The following is a 15,338-nucleotide window of genomic DNA, read 5'->3' on the forward strand; positions in this document are numbered from 1 at the left end:
CAAAGAGCCTGGGAGCCTCAGTGTGTGGTTCCTGACTTAATATATACTCTGCAATGGTGGCTAAAACCATGTTGTATCCCAAAGCACACAAAAAAAATGATAAAAAAAATTAAATCTGCAAGACAATTTTATATAGGGCTGTATTTATGGGTACCATTTGCTGAGGTAAGAGTAAAAATATTGCTGTATATATTTTTTTAATAAGAAAAATGCATTTTGCATAGAGTATCCATGTGCTTTGAGCGCTGATTTAGTTTCAGTCAGTTTTATGAAAAAGCGTAGTACAGATAGAGCTCTGATGAGGTCCATTTCTATCTGCGATGATTAATGGCTCTGTAGCAAAACAAATGGCCATGGTGTCACCCATAAGGGAGTCATTTCACAAACGGACAAAAATATGCTGAACTTCCCAAACCCCCCCAAAAAATTGCATTGGACTCGAGGATAACAAAAATCTTGTTTCTTCCTGAACACAAAGTTGAGCTGAGCAGAGAAAATGATGTGTCTCAAACCATATAACCGATGTGTCCCACCAAACAACTTCCTCTCTTTGGGCTTCTTTAGATGAAGTTCTGGTAGGTACTGTTGCAATTTACATATTCAGGCTTAAGGGAGGAATTAAATTGGTTTAACAGTGAGAAAAAAAAAAAATAACGATCTGACAACACAATGAGTGAAGACCCATTAAGGGAAATGAAAACTTTTGATAGATAGCGCTAGTTCAGTAAAGACAAACAAGCTCATAAAATCTGCATTACTCTACCATTATTTCACACAGAGAAAATTACAGTCTTGCAGGCAACGTTCATTCCGACAGACAAGTATTCACCGATTTTGTGGCTCGGTTTCTGGCCTTTCCTGCAGACTGGTGTTAATTTAACAATAATAACAACAAGATTTGAATCAGTTATATTAGGATTTGTGCTCTCAAGTGTTGGTTAGAGATGAAAATGTGGAAAAAAAGCACAACAAGGTTCATAACAATAATAATAAAATTTTAATAAAAGGTCAATATTTATTAAAATAAGGGTGGGCTATATGAAGGGATAAATATGGAGAGCAGCCCAGACTTGTTAAATATTGATAAATCTTAGCTGCATATTGTAATGCAAACAGCAGGATGCAATTTTAGAGCTTTACGGACAAGACAAAAAATACATTTCCACAAGAACCATGTGCTCAAAAGAAAACCAGGATCTTATGCCTATGGCTACACACCATAACAGACAAAGGGGAACTGCAGGAAAATACACCAAGAGGCAATGACATGACATTAGGTTGTCACCTTTTTGCATTACATAAATTTTGCGCAAATCTCTGAAGAGGACACATACGGTCACCACAGGGGACATTTTGCACTAATATTGAATTGTACAATTCAATTCGTCCAATTCAAGTTTTATCGAAAAGTACAACATATTGCTTTAATGACAGCTTGTGCTGCTTTTTCAGTAGTCCTGAAGCCACAGAGCTGGATGCTTTTCAAGCGCATCTTAACCAGACGACTGTGGAGGCCAGGTCATTTGGTTGCACCAACAGTATCCATTTTACCCATGTTTGCAAAATGTCTATTTGTCATGATCCGGTCCGGCAGGGGTTACTCCTGGTCCGGAGTTCGTCCTGTGTAACGTTCCCTGATTGTTAGCACCTGTGTATCATTGTTCGTGTCTGTTTGCCAACAGGTCATTGTGTGGTTATGTTCCCTTGTCGTGTGTATTATGTATTAAACCCCTGTCCTGTGATGTCGTGCATATGCGTCCTCCTTCCTCGACATGTCCAGCCAACGTGAAACTATTGCTATTGGTGGTTTGTGGACGGTTGACTATATTGTTGACTATATGGTTAACTGCCTGATGAAAGTGCGGCCCAGAAAGAAGATGCAAACCACCCGGCATAAATGTAACTCATGTTTAGCCTGAATATTCAATAGAATTAATGTTGTATGTCCAACGTGAGCAAAACTAGAAGGTGAACAGTAAAAACAATTGGTACTAGGGTGGTAGTGGCCCTAGTAGTGCCAACTATGAACCAGAAGGCCACAAAGTCACAGGTTCAAACCCCACTTACTACCATTGTGTCCCTGAGACACTTAATTCTGAGTGTCTCCAGGGGAGACTGTCCCTGTAACTACTGATTGTAAGATGCTCTGGATAAGGACGTATGATAAATGCCATAAATGTATTTTGAGACAATTTAAGGGCCTCCTTAAATGTTCGTTGCCCTACTAGACTTACCTTGGGAATCATTTTCAAGCATTTCAAAAAATTTTACTGTCCAAGTTTTCCCTTCTACTACTACATGCAACAGCCTCCTCCCAACTCCAGCATTGCTGATGCTGGCGAGAGAGTCCGGGATTAATGATAATGTCCCTTCCCTCAAGCATGACCTCATCTGTCCATAGTTCCTGGCAAACGTTCCCCAAACATCAACTTCCACAAGTCACTGCACTCTCCTTTATAATGGATCGTGGGGCCTGACCGGCATTTTTATGCACAACGTATCATGGGTGCAGCACGAGGGACGGGACAAAGAAAGTTCATAGACCAACACGATGAACTGAAAGCATCTTACCAGTTCATGGTCCAGCCTGCCAGACTATTTGATTTTCTTACATTATAAGGTGTTTATATGTGGAAAGGCCTTTCACGGGCTACCAACTGGTGAATTGCAGTTGCTTAATTCTGAACCCCCTGCCTCTAAAGTCTGGGCCAGTTTCAGGTTGTGTTAAATATTAATAGGCTGCTTCTGAAGCACCAAATTCCCACTATACCATAGCCATATCTCCTGATAATTAGGTTCAGTGAATCCTTTTGCAGCCTTTGCACCATTTGCTCTGAGTTCTAAATAGACTCTTAATTTCGAAAGATGCATTGAGAGACGTAGAGAAGTTTTCTCCTCTGGTGTCATCGCAAAGTGGAGATTTGCATTTTAGGTTTAAATGCATTGCAGTAAATGCGCTTGTAACAGTATTACAGCATTAATTAATGAACGTTTAGGTTGGTTCAGTTACAATGCTGCTCTGCGTTCTGAAAATGAAATAAATACGTTTTGGCATATTTCTAGTGTAATGTTCACAAAAACATATTTAATGCAATTATTTTGTGCTTCAGACTTTGTGAGTTTGCTTGCTGAGTAAGAAAGGCTCAAGTTCAGAGCCGTGCCGAGTCGAGGCCGTAAATGATGATGGCGTGTCTGAACGCTGAGACGGCTGGATCGACACAGTGCTTCCACGCCACAAATAAAATGATAAGCACAGGTGACCTCCTGGTGACCCCCCCACCAGAGTGGAAGAAACAGGCCCACACAATGCTGGAACTACCATGAGTTTTTTTTACAGCCACCTCCATCCTTCGGTGCCCGGGACAGGGCTCCAGGCAAGAGGACATTTGTACGGCATCTTTTGATTTATAGCACCGGAACTTGCACAGTATCACATGCCACGGTGCGTCGGTGACAGCTGGGAGAGTCACAGTGTTCTGGACAGAGGGGCATAAACACGTTGCATCATTCGCAGCCCCGGGCCAGGCGAGGCAACTGGCCGAAACTTTTAATAAAAGTAATAAAAAGAATGCCACTGGAGACTCTCTCCAATTATGAGTTTCTAATTATTGCTGAGTAATGCCAGGCCATTTCGCCATATTCATGTACATTTGCATAATTTATTTAGGGCATAAACATGTGTGAAATAGACTATAATAAAAAAGAAAAACTCATGAACAAAAGGAAGAAAAACACAGAATTCGCTTAACACGGAACCGCAAACCTCTTCCAATTACAAAAAAAAAAAAAAAAAATCATAAAAATGCCATCCGGAGGTCAAGCCCGCGGCGGAACAATCAGATCCTTCATTTGCCTGAGATGCCTTTTTAATTCCGAGTCTCATTTCGGCGGCGTTCCCCACCCGCCTGCACCGCAAATGAAACGTTCCTTTTGTACCTTTCCACTCCGGGGGAATGATGAGCGATTGGCTGCTGGAATATATCCTGTCACCAGCATTTTCCCTTTCCGGATGGCCGCAGTACAAAGTCAAGGTAACTTCACTAATTTTCAGGATCCTGGTGCCTAGCGAAATTCAAGCACAGTACAGGCAAAATGATCTATACACACACTAGGGTCACAACCCCAATAAGGACTATAAGTGAGTGAATTAGAATTTTAAAAAATATTGCAAAAATGAAAAAAAATCATTGACAAAGTTAGACATGATGAAGTCAAGTCACATCTGCTGATCCACCAGATACTCAACATGTCAGGATTGCCTGCAGCTGGGCTCCACACCGGAACTCAATCCTGACGCCCCATAAATGCCGGAAGTTTCCGCCCGTTCGGGGTCGCTGGCATTTTCGTGAACTCTATGCACGAACTTGACCTTGGTTGGTGTTTTGAGTTCTGGCAATCGCCACACGCCTACGGGTTTGTTTATGTTCTTTATTTAAGTTTAAATCGTTTTCGGCCACCGCGCCAGTCTTTATTTGTATTTCTTTGTTTGTTATAATAAAACCCCGTTCCCAGCATGTCAAACCTCTGCGCTTCCTTCCCTCGTAAGTCCGTAGTCGTGACAGAATGCCAGCGACCCACCCAAAAGCGCAGAGGTGGAAAACAGAGGAGAAGAAACGCCGCGAAGGACGCAGCGCGGCGCGGCGAACGCGGACGCCAGGGGAGAGACGCGCCGCCCGTTCTGGTGGAGCGTTTTCTCCCCGAGAAGCCGTGGTACGCGGCGCCGCGTGATGACGTCACCCCCGGGAAACTCCGCGAAACCCGGAAGCGACAACGTCGGCGGGTGAGTGGGCGGAGCGAGGACGTTGGCGTCGGCAGCAGCGAGGAAGTGACGTGGGCAGCGAGCGCAGAAGATGCGACCCCCACGATCTTCGCCATGTCGAGCCAAGAACTCTGCGCTCTGCTGGCAAGGCTCCCCGTGGACTGGGACGACACGGACGACGACGAGAGCACGGGAGACGAGAGTTGGGCTCCGCCCATCGCGCCAGTCTGCGATCGTCGCAAGGTCCGTGGGGACCCACGTCACTTCCAGGGGGGTGAGAAGCGGCAACAACAACGGCGGCGTTCCTCCAGCGAGGAGGTGGGCAGCCTCCAGCCCGAATGGCCAGAGTACTGCCCATGGGAGCTTATCGCGCCATGGGTCCAGGATGTCCGCAGGGTGGACGACCCTTGGAGTCACCGGTGGGAGGACACGGATGACGAAAGCGATGATGACGTGGATTTTCGGTGGGCGGTCGGTGCCGGGATGGCTCCGCCCAGCGTGCGCGTCCGAGATCATCGCGGCGTCCGTGATGACCCATGTGACTTCCGGGGGTACGAGGTTGACACGGACGACGACCAGGATGACGCCGTTTGGGCAGTCGGTGCCGGGATGGCTCCGCCCATCGCGCCCATCCAGGAGCGTCACGAGGTCCGTGGAGACCCACGTCCCTCCCAGCAGTGTGAGGAAAGCTGGTGGAAGAGGGCGACGGGAGGTCGCCAGCCAGCAACTGCGCTGCCGGGACTGCCTCGCAGGGAATCCTCCATTCCTGCTCCAGTCGCCGACCCGCATTCCCTCTGCCCGGACGTTCCCCAGCAAAATGGCAGCGCAGCACCAGCGTCCACACCTGCTGGAGAAGACGTCCACCCCCCTCCACACCACACACCTACCACCATCTCCAGCGACGTGCCCAGCCCCGTGTGGGACCGCCCAATTGTCCCGGGACCCTTCAGTGGGGCAGCAGACACAGACGAGATCACTACCATCCTCACGTGTCTGACTGGATCAGCATGGGGCTGGAGCACAACCCTCTGGCAGCAGGGAGAGACAGACAGGAGTTTTCGGGACTTCCAACAGAGACTGAGGGCGGAGTTTGATCGGCCTGAGCCAGGGATCGAACTCTGCCCCTCCACCACATCCAGTGCCAGTCAGGATCCGGGGCAAGAAGACCCAGCACTGGTGGGCGACGAGAAGGTCGCTCCTCCCGAGATCCTGGCTGTGCCCCCTGAGGAGGTCCCAGAGAGCCCAGAGAGGGAGCCAGACGACCCTCTCTTCTGTCTGTCTCTGTCTGTGTGTGTCTGTGTGGCATATGTGTCCGTATGTCGCCCCCAGTTCCCCTCTTTGTGTCCACCAGATGGCGACCCAGCCGCGGAGCCGAACCCCAGGGAGGAGGTTCCTGACCCGAATGTGCTGGTCCAAGGCGAGGTGGACAAGCCCCAAGGTACCCCTAAGTCCAGCCGGGGGGGGTGCTCCCCCAAAGAATTTTTTGGGGGGGTGCAGTTCGGGTTGGGGACTCCTCCTGAGGGGAGGGGAGGTGGGGAAGCGATGGAGCTGGGTCCTCCGGTAGCCAGTGAGGAGGGCGGGCCAGGCATGGGCCTGCGTCTGCCTCCAGAGGGGTGGAGCGCCATAGAGCCCCCGGGTAGGCATGAGGACCCAGCTGGGACAGGCAGGAAGAGGGCCTGCTTGTCCCAACGGACGCAGAAGGGGCTAGCCGGATGGTCTGGCAATGCCCCCCCCTTGGCACCAGGGCCGGGCAGCGAGAGGGGCTGCATAGTCCCAGAAGGCACCAGCCTGGGGTGCCTGGAACAGTCGCCGGAGGCTCTGGGACAATCTCCCTGCGCGGTGCAGGGGGTGACACAAGACGTGTCAGAGGGGACATGTGGAGACAGGGCCCACACGTACCCAGATGGATCGGCCCTGATTATTGTGTGCAGGTACGGGAGTCCGGGGCCGCCATACGGGACCACGCCGGGGAGCCAGGCCGAGGGTCCGGGGCCGCCATGCGGGACCACGCCGGGGAGCCAGCCCGAGGGTCCGGGGCCGCCACGCCTGACCACGCCGGGGAGCCAGCCCGAGGCACCGGGGCCGCCACGCCTGACTACGCCGGGGAGCCAGCCCGAGGCACCGGGGCCGCCACGCCTGACCCCGCCGGGGAGCCAGCCCGAGGGACCGGGGCCGCCACGCCTGACCCCGCCGGGGAGCCAGCCCGAGGGACCGGGGCCGCCACGCCTGACCCCGCCGGGGAGCCAGCCCGAGGGACCGGGGCCGCCACGCCTGACCCCGCCGGGGAGCCAGCCCGAGGGACCGGGGCCGCCACGCCTGACCCCGCCGGGGAGCCAGCCCGAGGGACCGGGGCCGCCACGCCTGACCACGCCGGGGAGCCAGCCCGAGGGACCGGGGCCGCCACGCCTGACCACGCCGGGGAGCCAGCCCGAGGGACCGGGTCCTCCAAGGGGAGGATACAGCAGGGCAGGAGCCCTGTGGTTGCCGCCGTCCGCCCCGCCGCCTCCACTGATTGTACTGTTGGGGCTCCGAGGACGTAGCCCTTGGAGGGGGGGCTCTGTCAGGATTGCCTGCAGCTGGGCTCCACACCGGAACTCAATCCTGACGCCCCATAAATGCCGGAAGTTTCCGCCCGTTCGGGGTCGCTGGCATTTTCGTGAACTCTATGCACGAACTTGACCTTGGTTGGTGTTTTGAGTTCTGGCAATCGCCACACGCCTACGGGTTTGTTTATGTTCTTTATTTAAGTTTAAATCGTTTTCGGCCACCGCGCCAGTCTTTATTTGTATTTCTTTGTTTGTTATAATAAAACCCCCTTCCCAGCATGTCAAACCTCTGCGCTTCCTTCCCTCGTAAGTCCGTAGTCGTGACACAACAAGTGCAAAGAAGGTCCATTTTAGTGCTTCTTTAATTACTGCAACTGTTTTCAGCTCTACTAAGATAATTGAAAATGATTTTCTAATAATCGATGAACCTTTTAAAGTGACAGACTTTAAGAGCGCAGAATTAAATTGCACTAATTGTTGCCTGGCAATGGGTGTCTCTGCATTTATTTATGCAGATTTTCCATTCCTTAACAGCCATTTCCATCTGCCACATTCATTTAAATTGATTTCTGATCCATTCAATATTATTTTAATGGAAAAGGTGATCGCAAACCTATGAAAAACAATGACATTTCTAGAAAATCTAATACAGTGACATGTCAGTCTTAATAAACTGTGTTTATTTTACACATCAAAATTCAGATTTCTCTATATATACTGAGGCAGCATCAGAAGTTGTAATCCATTATGGATAACGGAATCTGACACAAATCAGATGCATTTACATTTATGGAATTTATCAGATGCCCTGATCCAGAGCGGCTTACAATCAGTAGTTACAGGGCACCGTCCCCCTGGAGACACTCGGGGGTTAAGTGAGGCTACTACCACCCCCACTAAATGAATATGGAAAGTTTTAACACGCAAATTTTTCAAACCTCTGCAGGACTATTACACGAGAATCCCATATTGATTGCAGAGTGGGATGCGGTTTAAAGCAGGGTAATACAGACTATTTTAATTTGAGAAATACTGACGAGGCCAGATGACAGAGCAACGCCGGAAACCGCCACCACCAAAGCAAATAAATTCACAGGTATGTAATTGGTGTTAAAAGGAATAAAAGAAGGTTTCCGCTCTCCCGCGACATCGCTCGTCTTGGAGAAGGATGGGAGTGAAGACTTCCCGCTGTGATCGTCAGCCTTCGGGGACACGTCTATTAAAACCTTCCGTAACCTTTTCCAACACCTTTTACTTCAGTCTCCTCCATTTAAAGAGATGATAATGAGAGTCAATATGCCACGATAGAAATCTGAGTTCATAAAAGGCTCATGATTATACATGACGAACAGTATTATGTGACTGACAGGATGTTCCATTTATAGAATCCAACTCTGCATCGGTTTAGGCTCTTAAAACCACACTCTGAGCGTCACTGAAATATTGTACAGCACTATAGCCACTGTGGCGTTCGCTGAGTAATGTGTCGTGGCGAAATGCAAATATCCGTCTTTGAGGAAATGTCAACAACGAGGGATCTGAAACTGAAATGCCAGGCGGACGACGGGAGGATGCAGTCTGATCTGGTGGATATTTCCTCTTCAGGCCAGACGATGTGACCACCTGTATCCTCTGACATTATTATTTGTATTATATGACACCTGTCCAATATAAAAGTACACATATATTAGAACCTGGTAAGAAAAATCATGACGTTCCTTTGTTTTCTGTCCCCGTTATATTTAAATTCCTTTTTATAGACTATGGAGCAGCAGATAAATTCTCTGGCCTTTTTTGGAATATAATTTGCCATAGTCTTGGCTTTCCAAAGACTTAAAAGCAATCTGTCTCCTCCAATTCTGTTCTTGCTGCACTTTGATCACATTCGATTTGTTTACAGGAGCTCTGGCGCAGCAACGGCGGTTCTAAATATGGGACAGAAACGGCACCCATGAACAAAGCCTATGGACCCAGAAAGCATCCCACTTTGCATCGGGGAAATGTGCGTAGACTGACGTTCTATGTAGAGCATTTCTCTCATCTGTAAAGAGGCCTTTTTTTCTCCATCTCCATCGCAGCAAGGAACAAACAGGGGGGAAAAAACGGCACTTGTGAACTCTGGACGACCTTGCTTTCATGAGGCACAGCGGACAGTGTGTGATGTGTGTGTGTGTGTGTGTAGAGATGAAATGGCCCTCATCGTCTGCACCTGCCGTCTGTAGCCATGCGCCGAGAGCTGAACCCCGGCCCCGCGCGTGTAATGAGAGCGCGAGTTTGCCGCGGAACTCTCGCCAGAGCAGGTACTCATTACGCTGGCAGATGGCGGCACCGCCGAACACTCAGGCCGGCACGAAGGGCTGCGCTTTTTCCCACCCCGACGCACTCGCTTTGAGGCATGCGGCAATGCGCGGCACCAATCGGGTGAAGAGAGTGGCAACTTCAAAGGCACCGGGTAGATGGAAGGTTGGAAGGGGGGAAAAAAGAGAAAACATCAAGGTAAGGGACAACGGTGCATTTTTCAAAAAGCTTGCCTCCCATAGACGGCAATTTTTATATATATTTTTTTCATTTATATATATATATATATATATGGTGCCACCATTTGGTTTCAGTCATGGTGCATAGGGGCTCTTTGCTCTGCATTTGGCACACTTTGCAACACAAACCTGGGTGTCAAGATTGATTTTCAGCCTTACCTCTCTCAATATGCCACCCAGTTCCTGGGACAGGCTGTGGATTTCTCTCCATTACTTCAACACTCCACTGCAGATGGTCCAGAGTGACTAGGTCTGCACCCATTTACCTTTCCCTTGCCTGGCATGGACGAGCCTAAACACAAGATTAGCCCACTTTAGCCTGTTCTTGTCTGCGGTTCCTCAATGGTGGTCATCAGAGTGGCTCCTTCACTCTCTATCTACAAGAGCCTCTATAGAGCGCACCTCCACTTCATTTTATATATTTTTATATTATTGTCTCCCATTGTCCTGAAGTTTGAATGCTCATCCTAAAATGCTAAGTGAAGTTGGATAAACTCTCCATGCTAAATGAATGAAATGTAAAATAATGGAGTACAGGAAAGCAGCAGAACTCAAGCTGAACCAGCAGGATCAATGCTGGCGTTCACTGACAGTTAAAAGCTGACTGGCCGCCCTGTTCCCACAGAACAATGATATCGGAGACGGAAAGGAGCCATGCTCAGCACCATGAATACTCCATAACATTTTACAGTCTGTTTCCTGGACTTAACGGACTTATACTTGTTAAAATAATAACACATCCGCATTATTGCAGGGAGATCTGATGTCGATTTTGCCATGAAAACCATGAAAAAGCAAGTTGCTTCATTTATTAGGATCTTTACATGGCTTGATTAGTTAGCAAAACGGCCACTCTTTGGGTGGGGAAAACTGATTAATTTAATAAAATCAGCATAGTCACTATAATTGTTGTGTGTGTGTGTGTTGGGGGGGGGGGTATCTGTTCGAATAAAACATGCAGACTAAAACATGCAGACTACTGGACACTTGGCCTAAATTATCTTAAAAAAAATTGGAGATTGCTTTTTTATTTTCATCGATATGCAAATCGGGGTGTGAAAATCTGTTCGATTTGCAGCACAGTTAAATGCACTGGCAATAAAAGTATTATTAGATCAACAGTTTTCCACTCTTAAATTGCCCAGCCCCCCCGCCACGTCGGCACCGTTGATTTATTGGCTTTAACAGATAGTGCTGTGCAAATGTACGGATCTGAAGCAGCAGGGCTGTTGCAGGCGGTTCCTCATCAAAGAGAATAATGTAGACGTGAATACAGCGACGCACCTGAGGACAGGAGATTGTGTCATCTCCTGAAATGAAAACATTAAAAATAGCGATTTAAGTACGATTAACAGATCCAACAATTACTTCTGTTATCGGAATGCTGCGTATGTTAGTTTATACGCACATGCTTGCTTGCGTGCCTCACGTACAACACTGAAGCTTAAATGAACTGATAGAGCTTATACAGTGATTGTAAAACATACTCGGATGATGTATTTGGTTTGGTTGGCCGATCAGAGACCTTTGTACAAATATGAGCATGCACATGTGAAACAGCTGACTGGAGTAGATTCTGATGGACCTGATCTACAAACTGTTGATGTGCAATACACTAATTATATTTATTTGTCAACTTTATTTCAGCACCATCACTCCGGAACTCCTGTCCTCCAAACTCTCTTAGCTTAACGTGTCCCCTGCTATCTGTCAATGGATCACCAGCTTCTTGACAGGCAGGGAACAGCAGGTGAGGTTGTCGGAGGTCACTTATGGTTCACGGACTTTCTGCACTGCTGCTCCTCTCCTGCTACAGTCTACCCCACGTGATAAACGCTATCATTCGCGATGGTGATGGGTGATTCGATTCTTTGGGTTAATTTAATTCAATTATGACGCCTATTTCCACACATTTAAATTAGGATATTTGAAACTAAATAGACCAAATAGCATAATTCAAATGTGTGGAAATAGGTGTCATAATTGAATTACGTTAACCCAACAAAAAATTTTTTGAGTGTACACTGAAAAAAGAAAAAAAAAGAACTTCAACCAGAAGCATTTTTAAATTCCCTCAATTCCCATGTAGTTTTGACAGTTGAGAGAACTTAAAAATGCTTTGCTTGATCAAGGGGACCTCATCTGCACCAATGCAATACAAAATTGGCATGTGACAAATGACAAAGACACAAATGACTTGCTCCACCCACCGAGCCGAACCTCAGATGAGGGACTACTATCCCATCTGTTTTAATCTCTTCGCAGCAAGCCCGTGTTTTAACAGTGATGAAGCTGGACAGTCATATTACAGCCGCTTTCTCCTGAATTTCAAGCACTGCAGTACCCTGCATGTCTTGTATCAGTGATTTCCTCAAGGCAAACAAGTCCAATATACCAAGGAAACTCATTAGTGACCTCCATCATAGAGGTCCACCTTGTATAAGTAGTGATCTACACATGATTAATAGGACGTTCTTGCTGCCATATACCATGTATAGTGTAAGAGAACGAAGAGAAAAAGCACGAAGACTCACTTATCCATCCGCTGGTGTAATGAAGATGATATGGAGAACTGGCTGTTACGGTTTAGGGCAGCAGAACAGGTGACTTATCTGCTGAGAAGCTGATAAGAAGCCGGCAAGTTGCTACATGGCAGACTACGGCCAGGTAAAGCCAAATTTGGCATTCTGGCTACGCCACTGACTGCTGTATTACAGTCGTCCCTGTCCTGGAACTTCACAACTACACAGGTCCACATCCTGGAGGGACCGTGCCTGGAGCAACAATCCGTGGAACAGCAACAGGAAGATTTAAAAAAATGAAAAAATATATATAGTCATAGTTATTGTGGATGGTCATACCTTAGTTAATTTGACCGAGGGGTGTTTTAGAAGTGCCAACATCTCACAGCATGCATCCCTTGAACTTGACGCATTTTCCAGCATCTCACTGCTAGTTTCGCATGGTGAAATGTTGCATGGTGTTACATCAAATGGGCATAAGATCCATTTAGAAAATTAATAAACAAGCAAAGAAATAAATAACCAGCATATGCCACATTTTTCGTGCCTCCAATGACGAAGACCGTCACAAGAGCTTCGTTTTTGGTCACCAGTGCTTCTTGTACCTCCCATGTGATATCTGAAGAACCCCTTGAAGGTCAAGGTCAGAACACCTCCTGGGTTCTTCCTTCTTATGGGTGAACTTACAATACGATTTGGCTGGTCAATATCACTGATGAAAAAGTGCTAGGTCCATCGGTGCATCATGCAGTATTGGTTCACCGCATCGCGCCATGAGCAGGTTAACGTGGACTTATGAAAGCGCAAAGGAGCCTAAACCGCCACTGATCCTCTGACAGAATAAGAGCAGCGGTGGGAGGTTAAAAGATGGGAGAGGAGGCAATTAAGGATTCATTACCCAGAGTTCCGCATCTCGGCATGCCATTAACGGCCTACGTGTTTGGCGCCACACGCCGGAGGCGCGGATCTGCAGCCTTTGATGGCAGAGCCGCCGGAGATGTCAGGGTGGCGGCATTAACGACACGTTCTGTATTTTGGTCCCGTCACGCGGCAGTCAGCTGCAGCCCCGTCGGACCCAGGCCACCTCTGCCAGGAGACAGAGGTCACCTTTTCCTTCCGATTGATGGCAAAGCTGCCCTCCAAGACCCGGGAGTGCGCTTCTGCCAAAAAATGGCCTCTGGAAACCAAGAAGCTAAAAGTTAAAGTTCTTTCATCTTTGTAGAGGTTGGATTTCGGTCGTGTCGAAAACAGCGGCGTTTTTTTAACAGCTTGTTGTTCACACTTGAAAATGTGCAGCCAAACATAAGAGCCCAGAATCATTCTTTCTCTCGGGCAGGACGGAGGGAGGGAGTTATCACAGCGTTTCACATTTTCACGCCCAGAGGACCCCAGTAAAACAGTCCGGACGGCGCTTTTTGCAGCGGGGTTGCCACATCTGGCGCAACAGATATGTACCGGATAAAACGGCTTCCGTTTGGGCATGCGAAATGTCCTGCGATCTGAGAATTTTCACAGGCAAGAAACGTAAAATGCTTCTGAAAAGACATTTTACCCCGACCCGACGCTAATCAAGTACAGGTGACATCCTGAAAGCCGTCACCACGGTAGATTATGATGATGGAAGGGATGCTTTTCGTTCACTCTGAATCGGATGATGCTGAATCGCAAATTGCTGCTATGGAGACTGATCACGGAAAGGAAATAATCCTCAAATTGTGTTTATCAAACACAAAAAATCTGACCGATTTTTGGGTGGTTAGGTATTATGGCTGAAGAAGATATTATGCTGTTCAATATAAGGGTACAACAATGGAACGACCCCAGGATGGGGCGCCAGTTTAATATCCAAATGTCACCTAACCTCAATGACATTAGGAACCCAGGCCAGGGTTCAACCTCAGAGCATTATGCCATCTAAAAAATATGTTAATTGTACTATTAAAACCGATTGTCATTCAAGCTTTGTGCGTTTGGATGGTTTTTAATGACCTAAAATCTCAGTGAAGTACCTGGGACGGACGTTGCCAGGTAAAGTATTATTTCTACAGCCTGGAGTGGACGAATGATGCTTGTATTTGATTATACAACTTGCAAACTAAGTCGCTCTTCAAATTGAATTGATTACAGTGGGCAGCTTGTCGTGGCAACAAGCCATTTTGGATATTGTGACTAGGGCACTTACTCAAATGAAATTCAAAAGCTTTCACTCACGGCATGGCGGCCACTTTATGGAGCATAAACTCGAGGGCGGCACAGCAGCCTGTGAAGGGTCCTTCAGCTGAAGTCCTGGAGGGACGCACTGGTTCCCTGTTTAAACACACCTGGTTCTGTACAGCTACTTTCAAAGTTGGCGGCATTATCACGTCGTATCATCTGCAAAAATGAAAACAGGCCGTGACAGACCTCATGTTGATTTGCTGAGTTCCCAAAAGAAGCAAATAATAATTGTCTCTGCTGCATAACATGAATGGTTGTAATATTCAGCTATACATAATGAACTATAAAAACATGACTTAAACACAATTACATAAATATGTATTTAAAAGGCGATTTACTGTATATTCAAATAAAATAAAATCTTCATGGCGATCACATTAGGCTTAAAATACAATTTTTGGTTTACTGACCTATTCATAAACGTATGCAGTAAATGAACTGTTTATAAATACTGACACATTCATGGTTATGCTTATGCACATTAATTATATTCTTTTAATTATGATTGTAACAATATAATTTTCTAATTTAGGTCTCGCTTCAAGCACAGTGCATTAACAGCCCATTATTAAATGTAATCCTGAATCCAATTTCACAGTCACTCGGGTAACTTCATATGAGCCGTGTGATGTCATGGCTTCATATTTGTTTGAAGTGTTATTTCATCAAAACAAATGATCACGGTAGTTCTGTTTTCTGCATAGTTTCAAAGGTTTCAAATGTGCGTTTGATGTGCAAATTAGACTGATATTAATTA

At 47.1% G+C, this 15,338-nt stretch overlaps 1 protein-coding gene across 3 annotated transcripts in view; it reads right to left on the minus strand.

Annotated features, from left to right (window-relative positions):
* The window catches only part of b3galt1b (UDP-Gal:betaGlcNAc beta 1,3-galactosyltransferase, polypeptide 1b), a 59,248-nt gene that overhangs the window by 6,530 nt on the left and 37,380 nt on the right, over positions 1 to 15,338 (minus strand). Inside the window, exon 3 of one of the 3 annotated variants that reach the window (XM_028990256.1) lies at positions 10,002 to 10,134. The exons of the other annotated variants lie outside the window; for them this stretch is intronic. The gene's annotated coding sequence lies outside the window, so the exon portion shown is untranslated. The remainder of the gene's footprint in view (positions 1 to 10,001; positions 10,135 to 15,338) is intronic. 3 annotated transcript variants of the gene reach the window in all.

This window comes from Denticeps clupeoides, chromosome 9 (assembly GCF_900700375.1).
Source record: "Denticeps clupeoides chromosome 9, fDenClu1.1, whole genome shotgun sequence".
Classification (NCBI taxonomy): Eukaryota; Metazoa; Chordata; class Actinopteri; order Clupeiformes; family Denticipitidae; genus Denticeps; species Denticeps clupeoides.